Source organism: Leptodactylus fuscus, chromosome 9 (assembly GCF_031893055.1).
Source record: "Leptodactylus fuscus isolate aLepFus1 chromosome 9, aLepFus1.hap2, whole genome shotgun sequence".
Taxonomy (NCBI): Eukaryota; Metazoa; Chordata; class Amphibia; order Anura; family Leptodactylidae; genus Leptodactylus; species Leptodactylus fuscus.
This window is the reverse complement of record NC_134273.1, coordinates 56,206,794-56,225,667: the sequence shown is the minus strand read 5'-3', so window position 1 is coordinate 56,225,667 and position 18,874 is coordinate 56,206,794.

Here is an 18,874-nt window from a genome sequence, read left to right as displayed (position 1 = left end):
TGCTGGGTTGTTCCCCCTGTCTGTCCTTGTTGTTTTTGCCCATTTTCGGATGCTGAAGATAGCTGTGAGGACGGTTTTGGGCTCTATGTCGGACGGAGCTCCAGGCTCAAGCTTCCATCCGCATCAACGGTTAGGCTCCGCCTCCAACTGTTTCTTATCCAGCCATTTTCTCAAGAAAATCAACATTGAATCACTTTGGGTTTGCTACAGGGCATTGTCACAAGAAAGTCCTCCTATTTTTTTTGGTCGCCTGTTCATCAAAATGTACACATACAGTATATCCACATTTAGCTTTACAAAAATTTTCATTAAAGTGGTTTCTCATCTCACTGTTTCAGCTTTGCCTGCTGTCTCTTTCGCCTGCTGTCTCTTTTTCTCACTTACTGTATTTCTACCCCCCCTTCCCTCCATGAATGTAACATTGAAGTACCACAGCACTTATGCAAATCAGATAATATGCAGATGCTTGTAGAGAACAGACTCAGTGTTATCTATGTGTTAACATAGTGAGATAATAGACTTAGCTTTATAAGAAATTATCTGAAAGGATTGTCCTGCCGACGCAGGTACAGGATGGCTACATATAGACTCATATTGAATATCACCTTTCGAAACTATCTATTGGAAAATCTTAAAGTTTGCAGCCAGGATCTGAAGATCTGCAGCAGTGGTGTGACACTGGGTCTACCAACTTGCTTGCTCAAAATACTGCTGATTCACAGAGCCGGGAAGAAAAGGTGCCCCAACCAAGTCCTGAACTCTGGTAGGACACAAAACCATTGGCTTTCTTCCCTACCATTTTCCAATTTGGTGCCTGAAAGCGGTCTTAGGTCTGTGGCCTGCACTCTAATGGAAAGCAAGCAGTATGTATAAGCCATGATGCTCACCCACTTTATCATATATAGTAGTGGGTTTAAGGGACAGTGCTGCAGTAACTATCCCCATTGCTACACATTGTATGGAATTCCAGCAACACACCTCTTAACATCTAAGCATTTCTGTGAGTGTCAGAACAGCTGATCTATGAGGTTCCAGGCCGTCAGACCGCTGCAGATCTAATAGTGATGGCCTGTGTTAATATACTGGGCATATTTTGATTATTACTTATTTTGGATTTTTGTGTAGACAGCATGGCCAGCACATCCTGGTTCTTATGGGATTAATCATTACAATAGAATATACAATGAAATGTTATCACAGCACATTCAGTAATGCAGCTTTACATGTTGAATTAAGGAAAGGCAGACTATATGCAATACTTGTAAAGCTCGTCCGTATCACAATGCTGCATTACATACCATAAAATTAGGTGTTTAATCCTCATTCAATGATGCACAGACATTCCAATCAGTCTCCAGGCTGTTCTATAGCGCACAAACTAAATCCTCATTTTTCAGTGTACGGAAACTTTCTGTGAATTTAATTTGCCGTTTGTGTTGGAAAATTTTTATATCTAACCTTAACAGTTTTTTGAATATTTATTCAAAATATGGTCAAGGTTTAGTAACTTTTATTTACCAGACGGAAGCCCCTAGTTCATTTATTTCTAAATATATTAAAAGCAAGATGTGAGTTGATGCATATGATGCCATTTTGCAGTGTGACACATTCCCAAGAATACTGTATAAAAATAGATCTGTGCATAGAGTCAATGTTTTTATTCATTTTTGTTTTCCATTACAAGTTGTCCTATTTTATCCTTCAATATACATGCTTGTTACAGTGCTAGAAAATGGTGATACAACTTGTAACCTTATAACAGATGCTCAATGCCGCCCTATAAGCTGAGAATGACTGGTATCAAAGCAGATTTTAATTACTCTACATAACAGCAGAAAGGGAAATTGTGAGTTACAAGAAAAGTGAGACAAAATAATAAAGTAGAAAGAAACTGAGTTGAAGAATTATCTGCCATACAATACCATACAACGCCATACAACACCATACAACACCATACAACACTAACTGAAATACTTTATAGGAAACTGCTCAATGATTGTGTTAGACTTTTCCAAATGCCTCCGTTCTAGTTTTTGAAGTGGGGTATATATGCTTATCCTATTCTCCAGGCTAAAACTAAGGACCCTCTTTGCGGAAAAGCTGAGATTTTTTTTGTTGTTGTAGATTGTGTTGCAGTTTTTGAGCCAAAGCAAAGAGTGGCTTGAAAAGGAATGGTAAACATAAACATCAACCACAATTGAGACAGCTGTGGTCCGATCTTAGATTCCACCTCGTCACAGACTAGCCAACGGCAGAACCAGCATTGATTGGCCGAATGCTGTACACCGCATAGCATTCGCCAATCAACGCTGGTCAATGCATTCCTATGAGAAAAAGTCAGCTCCCGCATAACCGAAAGCTGCCAGCTCTCCCGACTAGCAAAGAAGAGCCTGCTGCAGAACCAGCGTTGATTGGCCGAATGCTATATACTGTATAGCATTCGGCCAATCAATACTGGTTCTGCAGGACGAGTAAGTTCACATTAGCACTTGCCTCCCATCCAGAAGGAGTCCGCAGGAGGACCCCCCCGAACTGAATATCAGCACAACTGAAAGCGCTGTGCAGTTAAAGCGCACTAACCCATTATGCGCTTTAACTGTACAGCGCTCTTCCTAAACACTCTCCTCCTGCTACTCGTGGACTTGGTGACTCTCCTACCGTCAAATAGTGGTTTCCCCTGAAACAAGCATTTCTTCCCATAGACTGTTATGCGATTTGATATTCGATCAAGTAGTCGAATATTGAGGCTCTACTCAAAATGAATATTGAATCTCGAATATTTCACTACTCGAAACGAACATGTAATGTCCTTTTTATTTATTTAGCAGACAGCAGTATTAATTTCACTGTCAGTGAATGGGGGCTATTCACACGATCATTATTTTTAAATAGGTCATGTCTAGAGATGAGCGAACAGTGTTCTATCGAACTCATGTTCGATCGGATATTAGGCTGTTCGGCATGTTCGAATCGAATCGAACACCGCGTGGTAAAGTGCGCCATTACTCGATTCCCCTCCCACCTTCCCTGGCGCCTTTTTTGCTCCAATAACAGCGCAGGGTAGGTGGGACAGGAACTACGACACCGGTGACGTTGAAAAAAGTAGGCAAAACCCATTGGCTGCCGAAAACATGTGACCTCTAATTTAAAAGAACAGCGCCGCCCAGCTTCGCGTCATTCTGAGCTTGCAATTCACCGAGGACGGAGGTTTCCGTCCAGCTAGCTAGGGCTTAGATTCTGGGTAGGCAGGGACAGGCTAGGATAGGAAGGAGAAGACAACCACAACAGCTCTTGTAAGAGCTAAATTCCAGGGAGAAGCTTGTCAGTGTAACGTGGCACTGACGGGCTCAATCGCCGCAACCCAGCTTTCCCAGGATCCTGAATGGAATACACTGTCAGTGTATTCCCGTATACCCGATATATACCCCCGATACCCGTTCCAACGGTGTGCCCCCCCACCTTCACCCCAGAAATACCCTGCAAGTCCCCTAGCAATAGAATTGGGGCTATATACACCCACTATTTTTGCTACTGCCATATAGTGCCATTGTCTCACTGGGAATTCAAAGAATATATTGGGCTTACATATAACTTCAATTCCAGGGAGAAGCTTGTCAGTGTAACGTGGCACTGACGGGCTCAATCGCCGCAACCCAGCTTTCCCAGGATCCTGAATGGAACACACTGACAGTGTATTCCCATATACCCCATATATACACCCCAAATCCCCGTTCCAACGGTGTGCCCCCCCACCTTCACCTCAGAAATACCCTGCAAGTCCCCTAGCAATAGAATTGGGGCTATATACACCCACAATTTTTGCTACTGGTATATAGTGCCATTGTCTGACTGGGAATTCAAAGAATATATTGGGGTTACGTGCACCCACAATTTTTGCTACTGGTATATAGTGCCATTGTCTCACTGGGAATTCAAAGAATATATGGGGGTTACGTGCACCCACAATTTTTGCTACTGCTATACAGTGCCATTGTCTCACTGGGAATTCAAAGAATATATTGGGGTTACGTGCACCCACAATTTTTGCTACTGGTAGTGCCATTGTCTCACTGGGAATTCAAAGAATATATGGGGGTTATGTGCACCCACAATTGTTGCTACTGGTATATAGTGCCATTGTCTGACTGGGAATTCAAAGAATATATTGGGGTTACGTGCACCCACAATTTTTGCTACTGCTATACAGTGCCATTGTCTCACTGGGAATTCAAAGAATATATTGGGGTTACGTGCACCCACATTTTTTGCTACTGGTATATAGTGCCATTGTCTGACTGGGAATTCAAAGAATATATGGGGGTTACGTGCACCCACAATTTTTGCTACTGCTATACAGTGCCATTGTCTCACTGGGAATTCAAAGATTATATTGGGGTTATGTGCACCCACAACTTTTGCTACTGCTATATAGTGCCAGTTTCTGACTGGTAATTCAAAGAATATATTGGGGTTACGTGCACCCACAATTTTTGCTACTGCTATACAGTGCCATTGTCTCACTGGGAATTCAAAGATTATATTGGGGTTATGTGCACCCACAATTTTTGCTACTGCTATATAGTGCCAGTTTCTGACTGGTAATTCAAAGAATATATTGGGGTTACGTGCACCCACAATTTTTGCTACTGGTATATAGTGCCATTGTCTGACTGGGAATTCAAAGAATATATGGGGGTTACGTGCACCCACAATTTTTGCTACTGCTATACAGTGCCATTGTCTCACTGGGAATTCAAAGAATATATTGGGGTTATGTGCACCCACAATTTTTACTACTGGTATATAGTGCCATTGTCTGACTGGGAATTCAAAGAATATATGGGGGTTACGTGCACCCACAATTTTTGCTACTGCTATACAGTGCCATTGTCTCACTGGGAATTCAAAGAACATATTGGGGTTATGTGCACCCACAATTTTTACTACTGGTATATAGTGCCATTGTCTGACTGGGAATTCAAAGAATATATGGGGGTTACGTGCACCCACAATTTTTGCTACTGCTATACAGTGCCATTGTCTGACTGGGAATTCAAAGAATATATTGGGGTTACGTGCACCCACAATATTTACTACTGGTATATAGTGCCATTGTCTGACTGGGAATTCAAAGAATATATGGGGGTTACGCGCACCCACAATTTTTACTACTGGTATATAGTGCCATTGTCTGACTGGGAATTCAAAGAATATATTGGGGTTATGTGCACCCACAATTTTTACTACTGGTATACAGTGCCATTGTCTGACTGGGAATTCAAAGAATATATGGGGGTTATGTGCACCCACAATTTTTACTACTGGTATATAGTGCCATTGTCTGACTGGGAATTCAAAGAATATATGGGGGTTATGTGCACCCACAATTTTTACTACTGGTATATAGTGCCATTGATGACTGGGAATTCAAAGAATATATGGGGGTTACGTGCACCCACAATTTTTGCTACTGCTATACAGTGCCATTGTCTCACTGGGAATTCAAAGAATATATGGGGGTTATGTGCACCCACAATTTTTGCTACTGCTATACAGTGCCATTGTCTCACTGGGAATTCAAAGAATATATTGGGGTTATGTGCACCCACAATTTTTACTACTGGTATATAGTGCCATTGTCTGACTGGGAATTCAAAGAATATATGGGGGTTACGTGCACCCACAATTTTTGCTACTGCTATACAGTGCCATTGTCTCACTGGGAATTCAAAGAATATATTGGGGTTATGTGCACCCACAATTTTTACTACTGGTATATAGTGCCATTGTCTGACTGGGAATTCAAAGAATATATGGGGGTTACGTGCACCCACAATTTTTGCTACTGCTATACAGTGCCATTGTCTCATTGGGAATTCAAAGATTATATTGGGGTTATGTGCACCCACAATTTTTGCTACTGCTATATAGTGCCAGTTTCTGACTGGTAATTCAAAGAATATATTGGGGTTATGTGCACCCACAATTTTTACTACTGGTATATAGTGCCATTGTCTGACTGGGAATTCAAAGAATATATGGGGGTTACGTGCACCCACAATTTTTACTACTGGTATATAGTGCCATTGTCTGACTGGGAATTCAAAGAATATATGGGGGTTATGTGCACCCACAATTTTTACTACTGGTATATAGTGCCATTGTCTGACTGGGAATTCAAAGAATATATGGGGGTTATGTGCACCCACAATTTTTACTACTGGTATATAGTGCCATTGTCTGACTGGGAATTCAAAGAATATATTGGGGTTATGTGCACCCACAATTTTTACTACTGGTATATAGTGCCATTGTCTGACTGGGAATTCAAAGAATATATGGGGGTTACGTGCACCCACAATTTTTGCTACTGCTATACAGTGCCATTGTCTCACTGGGAATTCAAAGAATATATTGGGGTTATGTGCACCCACAATTTTTACTACTGGTATATAGTGCCATTGTATGACTGGGAATTCAAAGAATATATGGGGGTTACGTGCACCCACAATTTTTGCTACTGCTATACATTGCCATTGTCTCACTGGGAATTCAAAGATTATATTGGGGTTATGTGCACCCACAATTTTTGCTACTGCTATATAGTGCCAGTTTCTGACTGGGAATTCAAAGAATATATTGGGGTTATGTGCACCCACAATTTTTACTACTGGTATATAGTGCCATTGTCTGACTGGGAATTCAAAGAATATATGGGGGTTACGTGCACCCACAATTTTTACTACTGGTATATAGTGCCATTGTCTGACTGGGAATTCAAAGAATATATGGGGGTTACGTGCACCCACAATTTTTACTACTGGTATATAGTGCCATTGTCTGACTGGTAATTCAAAGAATATATTGGGGTTACGTGCACCCACAATTTTTGCTACTGCTATACAGTGCCATTGTCTCACTGGGAATTCAAAGAATATATGGGGGTTACGTGCACCCACAATTTTTGCTACTGCTATACAGTGCCATTGTCTCACTGGGAATTCCACAAATAATTTGGGGATTCATTCACCCTACATCTCAGGCTCTTGCCATATTCACCCAGGTTGTCAGTGCTGCACCAGCTCGTTCCCAGACAGCTCAGCCCGAAAAACACATTACCTATATAGAGGATTTGGACAATGAAGACAACATGTTCTAAATCAAATGTCTGCACCTTCTCCAGAATTAAAATAAAGGCAGCGTTTAACTTTCAAATAGCACTGCACAAAGGAAGAGCTTATCAGCTTGTCTCATGACATGCTACTGAAAAGTGTCATTTGTTTATCTTAATGTAAATATAGTTGTATAAGCTTTTTGGGTTTTAGGCACTGCCAAGTTATTTATTACCACCCGCTCCCTTATAATGATGATGACGCCAAAGTCACTGTGGGTGTTCAGAGCTCACAGCTTTGGTTGACATTTGTCTTGCTCTCTGTCGGTACCAGCTGTCTTTTTGGATACCGTAAAGTTATGTTGACTTTATTAACAGCTATAGAAGCTTTAGCCAGGTTGTGACGGTGTGTAACCCTAACAACACTAAGTGGGATGCACATTAATAATCAGTCTATGTACGCTAAACGTATCACTGAAGTAATTTTTTTTCCCTCTCCCCTAATATAAGAAAGGAACAGACATTAGACCTAGACCGGGGTTCGAGGCTTGTAAAAATCCAGTATTATTTGTTCTTCATGATGTGAAATATGTGTTGAAAAGCAACCCAAGATGAAGTCAGCCATGTGTGCCAGTGTGTTACTTGGCATGCCTTTGCTGGCCCCAACTGTAAGGGTCACTCTCCATTTCCTCCATTTTCCACTCCCCTTCACACCATTTGTGGTGAAGCAATGGGATGCACTGAAGTGCACCCTCTAGCCTCGTGTGGGACAGGGACATCAGATGCCACTCCAACCCCCTCGTCTTCCTCCGCCAGCCAACGGTGCGAAGATGAGAGGAGTGTGCTCTGAATGTTTTCTGCCTAGCAGAGGCTAGTTCTCACTTACGAAAATGGCCCCACTTTGACCTGTATATCAGGCACAATGGTGTAGGTTTCAAAGAAACATGGCACCAACAAGTTGGAAAACGTGGGCCATGCGTGGACCGTGTTTGAGTCTGGCAAGCTCCAGATCTGCTACCAGGTACCAGCCATTATCACAGGCGCAAAAATGCCAGGCCCCAGGTGTAGCAGGGAAAAAAAAATGCCATCTCAGCCATGCCAGTGTTACAGTGTTTTCCGCTAGTAGCTGGGGTGGAGGTTGCAGCATCGTAGGGTTTCAGTCTACTCCTGCCATGAATTTTGGCCTGGGAGAGGAGATATTCCACCCCAGTTTGCACCCGGGGAACAGACTCCACCACATTCACCCTGCCTGTCATTAAAGATAAGCACTGCAGCATCCCAGACCACAGGCGCTTGTCCATGTGTCGGTGGTCAAGTGGACCTTGCAGCAAAGCGCAGAGCTCTGGGCCCGACTGATGTTGTGGGACACATGCAGGCGCAAGGCAGGGACAGCACACCAAGAGAAGTAGTAACGGCTAGGCCCAGCATAGGGAGGTGCCCCAGCTGCCATCCGCTGACGGAAGGCCTGGGTCTCCAGAAGCATAAACAAACACCAACATCTCCAGGGCCAGCAGTTTATCGATGAGGCTGTTAAAGGCTTGGGCATGGGGGTGGGTTGTGTTGTACTTCTGCCTGCAATGAAAAGCTTGGGAAATGTGGAGTGGCTGGGAAGAGGCGCATGATGGTGCAGGCCAAAAGGGCGCATGAGGGTGAACTCCCCAATGTGTCAGAGATAGGTGTCCTTGCATCATATACTTGCACCATATTTGGCTTTGGAAGTTAATTTTGTGCCAAAAAGTGGTTAAGACAGCGATCCCTCAGCTACTCCCGTTACACTGTCTAGTGAAATTACCATCTTTGGAAGTGGACCACCACTTGTAAGATCCCAAAGGAAGCAGGCAAGAGATGTGCAGTGCAGAAAAAAAGATGAGAAAATAAGTGTAGGCTGTAGAGCACAGAGGGATCGGAGAGGACAGAGCTGGTGTCGGCCAGGTATTCCCACAACATGCGCCTATACTTGTCCCTCCTGGTGACACTAGGCCCCTGAGTGGCAGTAATTTGTCCAGGGGGGCCATTAACGTGTTCCAGACCTAGGAATAAGTCTTCCAACAGGGTAGAGTTTTGCATGCCTTTGCTTCTACCCACTGTTTTTGCTGCTTAGCTTCCCTCCACATCTACACTGCTTTCACCCCTAAACATCACCACAGTTTATGCCTTTGTTTCTACCCTGTTTTTTTTGTTGAATTAGCTTCCCTCCACATCTACACTGCTTTAGCCCCTAAACATCACCCCAGTTTATGCCTTTGCTTCTACCCTGTTTTTTTTTTTGTTGAATTAGCTTCCCTCCACATCTACACTGCTTTAGCCCCTAAACATCACCCCAGTTTATGCCTTTGCTTCTACCCAGGTTTTTTGTTGATTTAGCTTCCCTCTACATCTACACTGCTTTAGCCCCTAGACATCACCCCTGTCCATGTGAGGTCGGTGGCCTCGTCATCCACCAACTCCTCTTCCAACTGGCCCCTTACTGCAATCCGCACATGACCACAGCTTGCCCTGATGGCAACTGTGTCTCATGATCCCCACTTAGGTCCAGACAAGTCGGTGGCGGGTCCAAAACCCCAAAATTGGAAGGAAATGGTGGATGCTGCAGTATTTCTAACACCTGTTCCTGGTGCTCGGGCCTGGTCTGTGTTGTACCCTGCACCCTGCTTAACGCAGCTGCCATATCCGAAGTTGTGCTGAGCGCATGCTAATGTTTCGTGTCCAGTGCAATGGATGGGATGGGATTTCACATAAGTCTGCCACCCATGGCCACTCATGGTTGAGCAATAGAGATGAGCGAACACTAAAATGTTCGAGGTTCGAAATTCGATTCGAACAGCCGCTCAATGTTCGTGTGTTCGAATGGGTTTCGAACCCCATTATAGTCTATGGGGAACAGATACTCGTTAAGGGGGAAACCCAAATCCGTGTCTGGAGGGTCACCAAGTCCACTATGACACCCCAGGAAATGATGCCAACACCTCTGGAATGACACTGGGACAGCAGGGGAAGCATGTCTGGGGGCATCTAACACACCAAAGACCCTCTATTACCCCAACATCACAGCCTAACAACTACACACTTTACACACTCAATACCACCTCTCTAACAGTAGGAAAACACCTTGAAACATGTGTATTTGGCACTTGCAGTGAGGAGAGCTTGTCACCAGCAGTGAATTTGGCCCTTGTAGTAAGTTGAGGTTGGCACCAACATTTGTTTTGAAAATCAGGGTGGATTGAGCCTCTAACCAGCAGAGTTTGGGCAAATTCATGGTGGAGGGAGCCTCTAAACACCCCAGTTTGGGCAAATTCATGGTGGAGGGAGCCTCTAAAAACCCCAGTTTGGACCAATTCATGGTGGAGGGAGCCTCTAACCAGCCCAGTGTGGGCAAATTCATGGTGGAGGGAGCCTCTAAAAAACCCAGTTTGGACCAATTCATGGTGGAGGGAGCCTCTAACCAGCCCAGTTTGGGCAAATTCATGGTGGAGGGAGCCTCTAAAAAACCCAGTTTGGACCAATTCATGGTGGAGGGAGCCTCTAACCAGCCCAGTTTGGGCAAATTCATGGTGGAGGGAGCCTCTAAAAAACCCAGTTTGGACCAATTCATGGTGGAGGGAGACTCTAACCAGCCCAGTTTGGGCAAATTCATGGTGGAGGGAGCCTCTAAACAGCCCAGTTTGGGCAAATTCATGGTGGAGGGAGCCTCTAAAAAACCCAGTTTGGACCAATTCATGGTGGAGGGAGCCTCTAACCAGCCCAGTTTGGGCAAATTCATGGTGGAGGGAGCCTCTAAACAGCCCAGTTTGGGCAAATTCATGGTGGAGGGAGCCTCTAACCAGCCCAGTTTGGACCAATTCATGGTGGAGGGAGCCTCTAACCAGCCCAGTTTGGACCAATTAATGGTGGAGGGAGCCTCTAACCAGCCCAGTTTGGGCAAATTCATGGTGGAGGGAGCCTCTAAACAGCCCAGTTTGGACCAATTCATGGTGGAGGGAGCCTCTAAAAAACCCAGTTTGGACCAATTCATGGTGGAGGGAGCCTCTAAACAGCCCAGTTTGGGCAAATTCATGGTGGAGGGAGCCTCTAACCAGCCCAGTTTGGACCAATTAATGGTGGAGGGAGCCTCTAAACAGCCAAGTTTTGGGAAATTCATGGTGGAGGGAGCCTCTAACCAGCCCAGTTTGGACCAATTCATGGTGGAGGGAGCCTCTAAACAGCCCAGTTTGGGCAAATTCATGGTGGAGGGAGCCTCTAAAAAACCCAGTTTGGACCAATTCATGGTGGAGGGAGCCTCTAACCAGCCCAGTTTGGACCAATTCATGGTGGAGGGAGCCTCTAACCAGCCCAGTTTGGACCAATTAATGGTGGAGGGAGCCTCTAAACAGCCAAGTTTGGACCAATTCATGGTGGAGGGAGCCTCTAAAAACCCCAGTTTGGACCAATTCATGGTGGAGGGAGCCTCTAACCAGCCCAGTTTGGGCAAATTCATGGTGGAGGGAGCCTCTAACCAGCCCAGTTTGGGCAAATTCATGGTGGAGGGAGCCTCTAACCATCCCAGTTTGGACCAATTAATGGTGGAGGGAGCCGCTAAACAGCCCAGTTTGGACCAATTCATGGTGGAGGGAGCCTCTAAAAACCCCAGTTTGGACCAATTCATGGTGGAGGGAGCCTCTAAAAAACCCAGTTTGGACCAATTCATGGTGGAGGGAGCCTCTAACCAGCCCAGTTTGGACCAATTAATGGTGGAGGGAGCCTCTAAACAGCCAAGTTTGGACCAATTCATGGTGGAGGGAGCCTCTAAAAACCCCAGTTTGGACCAATTCATGGTGGAGGGAGCCTCTAACCAGCCCAGTTTGGGCAAATTCATGGTGGAGGGAGCCTCTAAACAGCCCAGTTTGGGCAAATTCATGGTGGAGGGAGCCTCTAACCAGCCCAGTTTGGACCAATTAATGGTGGAGGGAGCCTCTAAAAACCCCAGTTTGGACCAATTCATGGTGGAGGGAGCCTCTAAAAAACCCAGTTTGGACCAATTCATGGTGGAGGGAGCCTCTAACCAGCCCAGTTTGGACCAATTAATGGTGGAGGGAGCCTCTAAACAGCCAAGTTTGGACCAATTCATGGTGGAGGGAGCCTCTAAAAACCCCAGTTTGGACCAATTCATGGTGGAGGGAGCCTCTAACCAGCCCAGTTTGGGCAAATTCATGGTGGAGGGAGCCTCTAAACAGCCCAGTTTGGGCAAATTCATGGTGGAGGGAGCCTCTAACCAGCCCAGTTTGGACCAATTAATGGTGGAGGGAGCCGCTAAACAGCCCAGTTTGGACCAATTCATGGTGGAGGGAGCCTCTAAAAACCCCAGTTTGGACCAATTCATGGTGGAGGGAGCCTCTAACCAGCCCAGTTTGGACCAATTAATGGTGGAGGGAGCCTCTAAACAGCCAAGTTTGGACCAATTCATGGTGGAGGGAGCCTCTAAAAACCCCAGTTTGGACCAATTCATGGTGGAGGGAGCCTCTAACCAGCCCAGTTTGGGCAAATTCATGGTGGAGGGAGCCTCTAACCAGCCCAGTTTGGGCAAATTCATGGTGGAGGGAGCCTCTAACCAGCCCAGTTTGGACCAATTAATGGTGGAGGGAGCCGCTAAACAGCCCAGTTTGGGCCAATTCATGGTGGAGGGAGCCTCTAAAAACCCCAGTTTGGACCAATTCATGGTGGAGGGAGCCTCTAAACAGCCCAGTTTGGGCAAATTCATGGTGGAGGGAGCCTCTAACCAGCCCAGTTTGGACCAATTAATGGTGGAGGGAGCCTCTAAACAGCCCAGTTTGGACCAATTAATGGTGGAGGGAGCCTCTAACCAGCCCAGTTTGGACCAATTCATGGTGGAGGGAGCCTCTAACCAGCCCAGTTTGGGCAAATTCATGGTGGAGGGAGCCTCTAAAAAACCCAGCTTGGACCAATTCATGGTGGAGGGAGCCTCTAACCAGCCCAGTTTGGGCAAATTCATGGTGGAGGGAGCCTCTAAACAGCCCAGTTTGGGCAAATTCATGGTGGAGGGAGCCTCTAACCAGCCCAGTTTGGACCAATTAATGGTGGAGGGAGCTGCTAAACAGCCCAGTTTGGACCAATTCATGGTGGAGGGAGCCTCTAAAAACCCCAGTTTGGACCAATTCATGGTGGAGGGAGCCTCTAACCAGCCCAGTTTGGACCAATTAATGGTGGAGGGAGCCTCTAAACAGCCAAGTTTGGACCAATTCATGGTGGAGGGAGCCTCTAAAAACCCCAGTTTGGACCAATTCATGGTGGAGGGAGCCTCTAACCAGCCCAGTTTGGGCAAATTCATGGTGGAGGGAGCCTCTAAACAGCCCAGTTTGGGCAAATTCATGGTGGAGGGAGCCTCTAACCAGCCCAGTTTGGACCAATTAATGGTGGAGGGAGCTGCTAAACAGCCCAGTTTGGACCAATTCATGGTGGAGGGAGCCTCTAAAAACCCCAGTTTGGACCAATTCATGGTGGAGGGAGCCTCTAAAAAACCCAGTTTGGACCAATTCATGGTGGAGGGAGCCTCTAACCAGCCCAGTTTGGACCAATTAATGGTGGAGGGAGCCTCTAAACAGCCAAGTTTGGACCAATTCATGGTGGAGGGAGCCTCTAAAAACCCCAGTTTGGACCAATTCATGGTGGAGGGAGCCTCTAACCAGCCCAGTTTGGGCAAATTCATGGTGGAGGGAGCCTCTAACCAGCCCAGTTTGGACCAATTAATGGTGGAGGGAGCCGCTAAACAGCCCAGTTTGGACCAATTCATGGTGGAGGGAGCCTCTAAAAACCCCAGTTTGGACCAATTCATGGTGGAGGGAGCCTCTAAACAGCCCAGTTTGGGCAAATTCATGGTGGAGGGAGCCTCTAACCAGCCCAGTTTGGACCAATTAATGGTGGAGGGAGCCTCTAAACAGCCCAGTTTGGACCAATTAATGGTGGAGGGAGCCTCTAACCAGCCCAGTTTGGACCAATTCATGGTGGAGGGAGCCTCTAACCAGCCCAGTTTGGGCAAATTCATGGTGGAGGGAGCCTCTAAAAAACCCAGCTTGGACCAATTCATGGTGGAGGGAGCCTCTAACCAGCCCAGTTTGGGCAAATTCATGGTGGAGGGAGCCTCTAAACAGCCCAGTTTGGGCAAATTCATGGTGGAGGGAGCCTCTAACCAGCCCAGTTTGGACCAATTAATGGTGGAGGGAGCTGCTAAACAGCCCAGTTTGGACCAATTCATGGTGGAGGGAGCCTCTAAAAACCCCAGTTTGGACCAATTCATGGTGGAGGGAGCCTCTAACCAGCCCAGTTTGGACCAATTAATGGTGGAGGGAGCCTCTAAACAGCCAAGTTTGGACCAATTCATGGTGGAGGGAGCCTCTAAAAACCCCAGTTTGGACCAATTCATGGTGGAGGGAGCCTCTAACCAGCCCAGTTTGGGCAAATTCATGGTGGAGGGAGCCTCTAAACAGCCCAGTTTGAGCAAATTCATGGTGGAGGGAGCCTCTAACCAGCCCAGTTTGGACCAATTAATGGTGGAGGGAGCTGCTAAACAGCCCAGTTTGGACCAATTCATGGTGGAGGGAGCCTCTAAAAACCCCAGTTTGGACCAATTCATGGTGGAGGGAGCCTCTAAAAAACCCAGTTTGGACCAATTCATGGTGGAGGGAGCCTCTAACCAGCCCAGTTTGGACCAATTAATGGTGGAGGGAGCCTCTAAACAGCCAAGTTTGGACCAATTCATGGTGGAGGGAGCCTCTAAAAACCCCAGTTTGGACCAATTCATGGTGGAGGGAGCCTCTAACCAGCCCAGTTTGGGCAAATTCATGGTGGAGGGAGCCTCTAAACAGCCCAGTTTGGGCAAATTCATGGAGGAGGGAGCCTCTAACCAGCCCAGTTTGGACCAATTAATGGTGGAGGGAGCCGCTAAACAGCCCAGTTTGGACCAATTCATGGTGGAGGGAGCCTCTAAAAACCCCAGTTTGGACCAATTCATGGTGGAGGGAGCCTCTAAACAGCCCAGTTTGGGCAAATTCATGGTGGAGGGAGCCTCTAACCAGCAGAGTTGGTGGAAATCAGGGTGGAGGGAGCCTCTAACCAGCAGAGTTGGGGGAAACCAGGGTGGAGGGAGCCTAGTATTAGCAGAATTGTGCAACGCTTATGGTGGATGAGTATGAGGATGCGGAGGAATTGGAGAGGTTGAGTACAGACATGGAGTTTCATGTTGGGGTGCTTTACACAGGTGGGCACAAAAATGACGGCTCTACACAGTGGTGGTTCATTTTTATCAAAGTGAGCCGGTCGGCACTCTCAGCTGACAGACGGGTGCGCTTGTCAGTGATGATGCCACCGGCTGCACTGAACACCCTCTCAGATAGGACGCTGGCGGCAGGACAGGACAGCACCTCCAAGGCATATAGGGCAAGTTCAAGCCACAGGTCCAACTTCGACACCCAATACGTGTAGGGCGCAGAGGGGTCGGAGAGGACAGGGCTGTGGTCGGAAAGGTATTCCCGCAACATGCGCCTATACTTCTCACGCCTGGTGACACTAGAACCCTCCGTGGCGGCACTTTGGCGAGGGGGTGCCATCAAGGTGTCCCAGACCTTAGACAGTGTGCCCCTCGTTTGTGTGGACCGGGGAGAACTTGGTTGCCTACTGGAGGAACTGCCCTCCCTGCCGCCAACGTCACATGCTGGAAACATCTCCATCATATTCTGCACCAATTGCCTGTGGCAAGCATTGATGCGATTGGCCCTCCCCTCTACCGGAATAAAAGACGAGATGTTGTTTTTATACCGGGGGTCAAGGATAGCAAAGATCCAGTACTGGTTGTCCTCCATGATTTTGACAATACGCTTGTCGGTTGTAAAGCACCCCAACATGAACTCAGCCATGTCTGCCACAGTGTTAGTTGGCATGACTCCTCTGGCCCCACCGGAAAGTTCAATCTCCATTTCCTCCTCATCCTCCATGTCTACCCATCCGCGCTGCAACAATGGGACGATTCGAAGTTGCCCGGAAGCCTCCTGTATCACCATCACATCATCGGACAACTCTTCTTCCTCCTCCTCCTCCTCCTCCTCCTCCTCCTCCATTAAACGCAGTGAAGCGGACAGATGTGTGGACCTACTCTCCAGCTGTGATGGATCGGATGCTATCCCTAACTCCTCTGTGTGATCTGAGTTATCCCTGATGTCAATCAGGGATTCTCTCAGAACACACAAGAGCGGGATTGTAAGGCTCACCATCGCATCCTCAGAGCTCACCCTCCTTGTGGACTCCTCAAAGACCCGTAGGATGTCACAAAGGTCTCTCATCCATGGCCACTCATGGATGTGAAACTGAGGCAGCTGACTTTGTGGCACCCTAGGGTTTTGTAGCTGGTATTCCATCAAAGGTCTCTGCTGCTCAACCACTCTATTCAACATCTGAAACGTTGAGTTCCAGCGTGTGGGGACGTCGCACAAAAGCCGGTGTTGTGGCACATGCAGGCGTTGCTGGAGAGATTTTAAGCTAGCAGCGGCTACTGTCGACTTGCGAAAGTGGGCGCACATGCGCCGCACTTTCACCAGTAGCTCTGGAACATTGGGGTAGCTCTTTAGGAAACGTTGCACCACTAGGTTGAAGACGTGGGCCAGGCATGGAACATGTTGGAGTCCGGCAAGCTCCAGAGCTGCTACCAGGTTCCGGCCGTTATCACAAATGACCATGCCTGGGCCCAGGTGCAGCGGCTCAAACCATATTGCCGTCTCATCGAGGAGGGCATCCCTCACCTCGGAGGCAGTGTGCTGTCTGTCCCCCAAGCTGATCAGCTTCAGCACAGCCTGCTGACGTCTACCAACGCCAGTGCTGCAACGTTTCCAACTCGTAGCTGGGGTCAATCTAACAGCGGAGGAGGAGGCGGTGGCGGAGGAGGAGGCGGTGGCGGAGGAGGAGGCGGTAGAGGAGGAGGAGGAGGGGGGTGTTCTTCTCGTGTCCCTGCCAGTAATGTTAGGCGGGGAGACGAGGTACACCGGGCCAGTTTGGGAAGCAGTCCCAGCCTCAACTACATTCACCCAGTGTGCCGTCAGTGAAATGTAGCATCCCTGTCCGCATGCACTTGTCCACGCGTCGGTGGTCAAGTGGACCTTTGTGCAAAGCGCGGAACTAAGGGCCCGCCTGATGTTGAGTGACACGTGCTGGTGCAAGGCGGGGACGGCACACCGGGAGAAGTAGTGACGGCTAGGGACGGCATAGCGAGGTGCCGCAGTTGCCATCAGGTCCAGGAAGGCGGGAGTTTCAACAAGCCGGAACGCCAACATCTCCTGGGCCAGCAGTTTAGCGATGTTGGCGTTCAAGGCTTGCGCGTGTGGGTGGTTAGCAGTGTATTTCTGCCGCCGCTCCAATGTCTGAGAGATGGTGGGTTGTTGTAAAGAAACGCCTGATGGTGCCTTTGATGGTGCAGGAGAAGGAGATAAGACAGGACCAGGGGAGGATGAGGTAGAAGTCAACAAAGTGGCGGAGGCAGATGAAGTGGTGTCCTGGCTCGTCCTCTGGAGTGCATCGCCAGCACAGTCAGCAGTGGCAGTGGCAGAGGCAGAGGCAGTGGCAGAGGCAGTGGCAGTGGCGTGAACGGCAGGCGGCCTTTGTCCTGCCGTTGCTGCCTGCCACTGATTCCAGTGCTTGGATTCCAAATGACGGCGCATTGAAGTGGTGGACAGGTTGCTCTTCTCAGAGCCCCTAATCAATTTCGAGAGGCAAATTGTGCAGACAACACTATATCTGTCCTCGGCGCATTCCTTGAAAAAACTCCACACCTTCGAGAAACGTGCCCTCGAGGTGGGAGTTTTTCGGGGCTGGGTACGAACTGGAACATCTTGGGAGATTCCGGGTGTGGCCTGGCTTCGCCTAAGCTGCTGACCTCTGCCTTTGCCTCTAGCTACCCTTTTTGGTGCTGCACCTGCCTCAACATCCACACTACTTTCCCCGCTTGACATCCCCCCTGTCCAGGTCGGGTCAGTGTCCTCATCATCCACCACTTCCTCTTCCAACTCCTGTCTCATCTCCTCCTCCCGCACAATGCGCCGGTCAACTGGATGCCCTGACGGCAACTGCGTCACATCATCGTCGATGAGGGTGGGTTGCTGGTCATCCACCACCAAATCGAACGGAGATGGAGGAGACTCTAGTGTTTGAGCATCTGGACACAGATGCTCCTCTGTTAGGTTCGTGGAATCGTGACGTGGAGAGGCAGGTTGAGGGACAATGAAAGGAGCGGAGAACAGCTCTGGGGAGCAGGGACAGTTTGGGTTATTGTTCTGTAAAGCTTCGGAATTTTGGGAGGGAGGAAGACAAGACTGTTGGGTAATAGGAGGAGAGGAGGCAGAGTCTGACTGGCTGCTGGACAATGTGCTGTAAGCGTTCTCTGACAGCCATTGCAAGACCTGTTCCTGGTTCTCGGGCCTACTAAGGTTTGTACCCTGCAGTTTAGTTAATGTGGCAAGCAACCCTGGCACTGTGGAGTGGCGCAATGCTTGCTGCCCCACAGGAGTAGGCACGGGACGCCCTGTGGCTTCACTGCTACCTTGCTCCCCAGAACCATTCCCCCGACCTCGCCCACGGCCTCGTCCACGTCCCTTTCCGGGAGCCTTGCGCATTTTGAATTCCTAGTTAGAAATTGGCACTGTATACCAGTAGTAAAAATTGTGGGTGCACGTAACCCCAATATATTCTTTGAATTACCAGTCAGAAACTGGCACTATATGGCAGTAG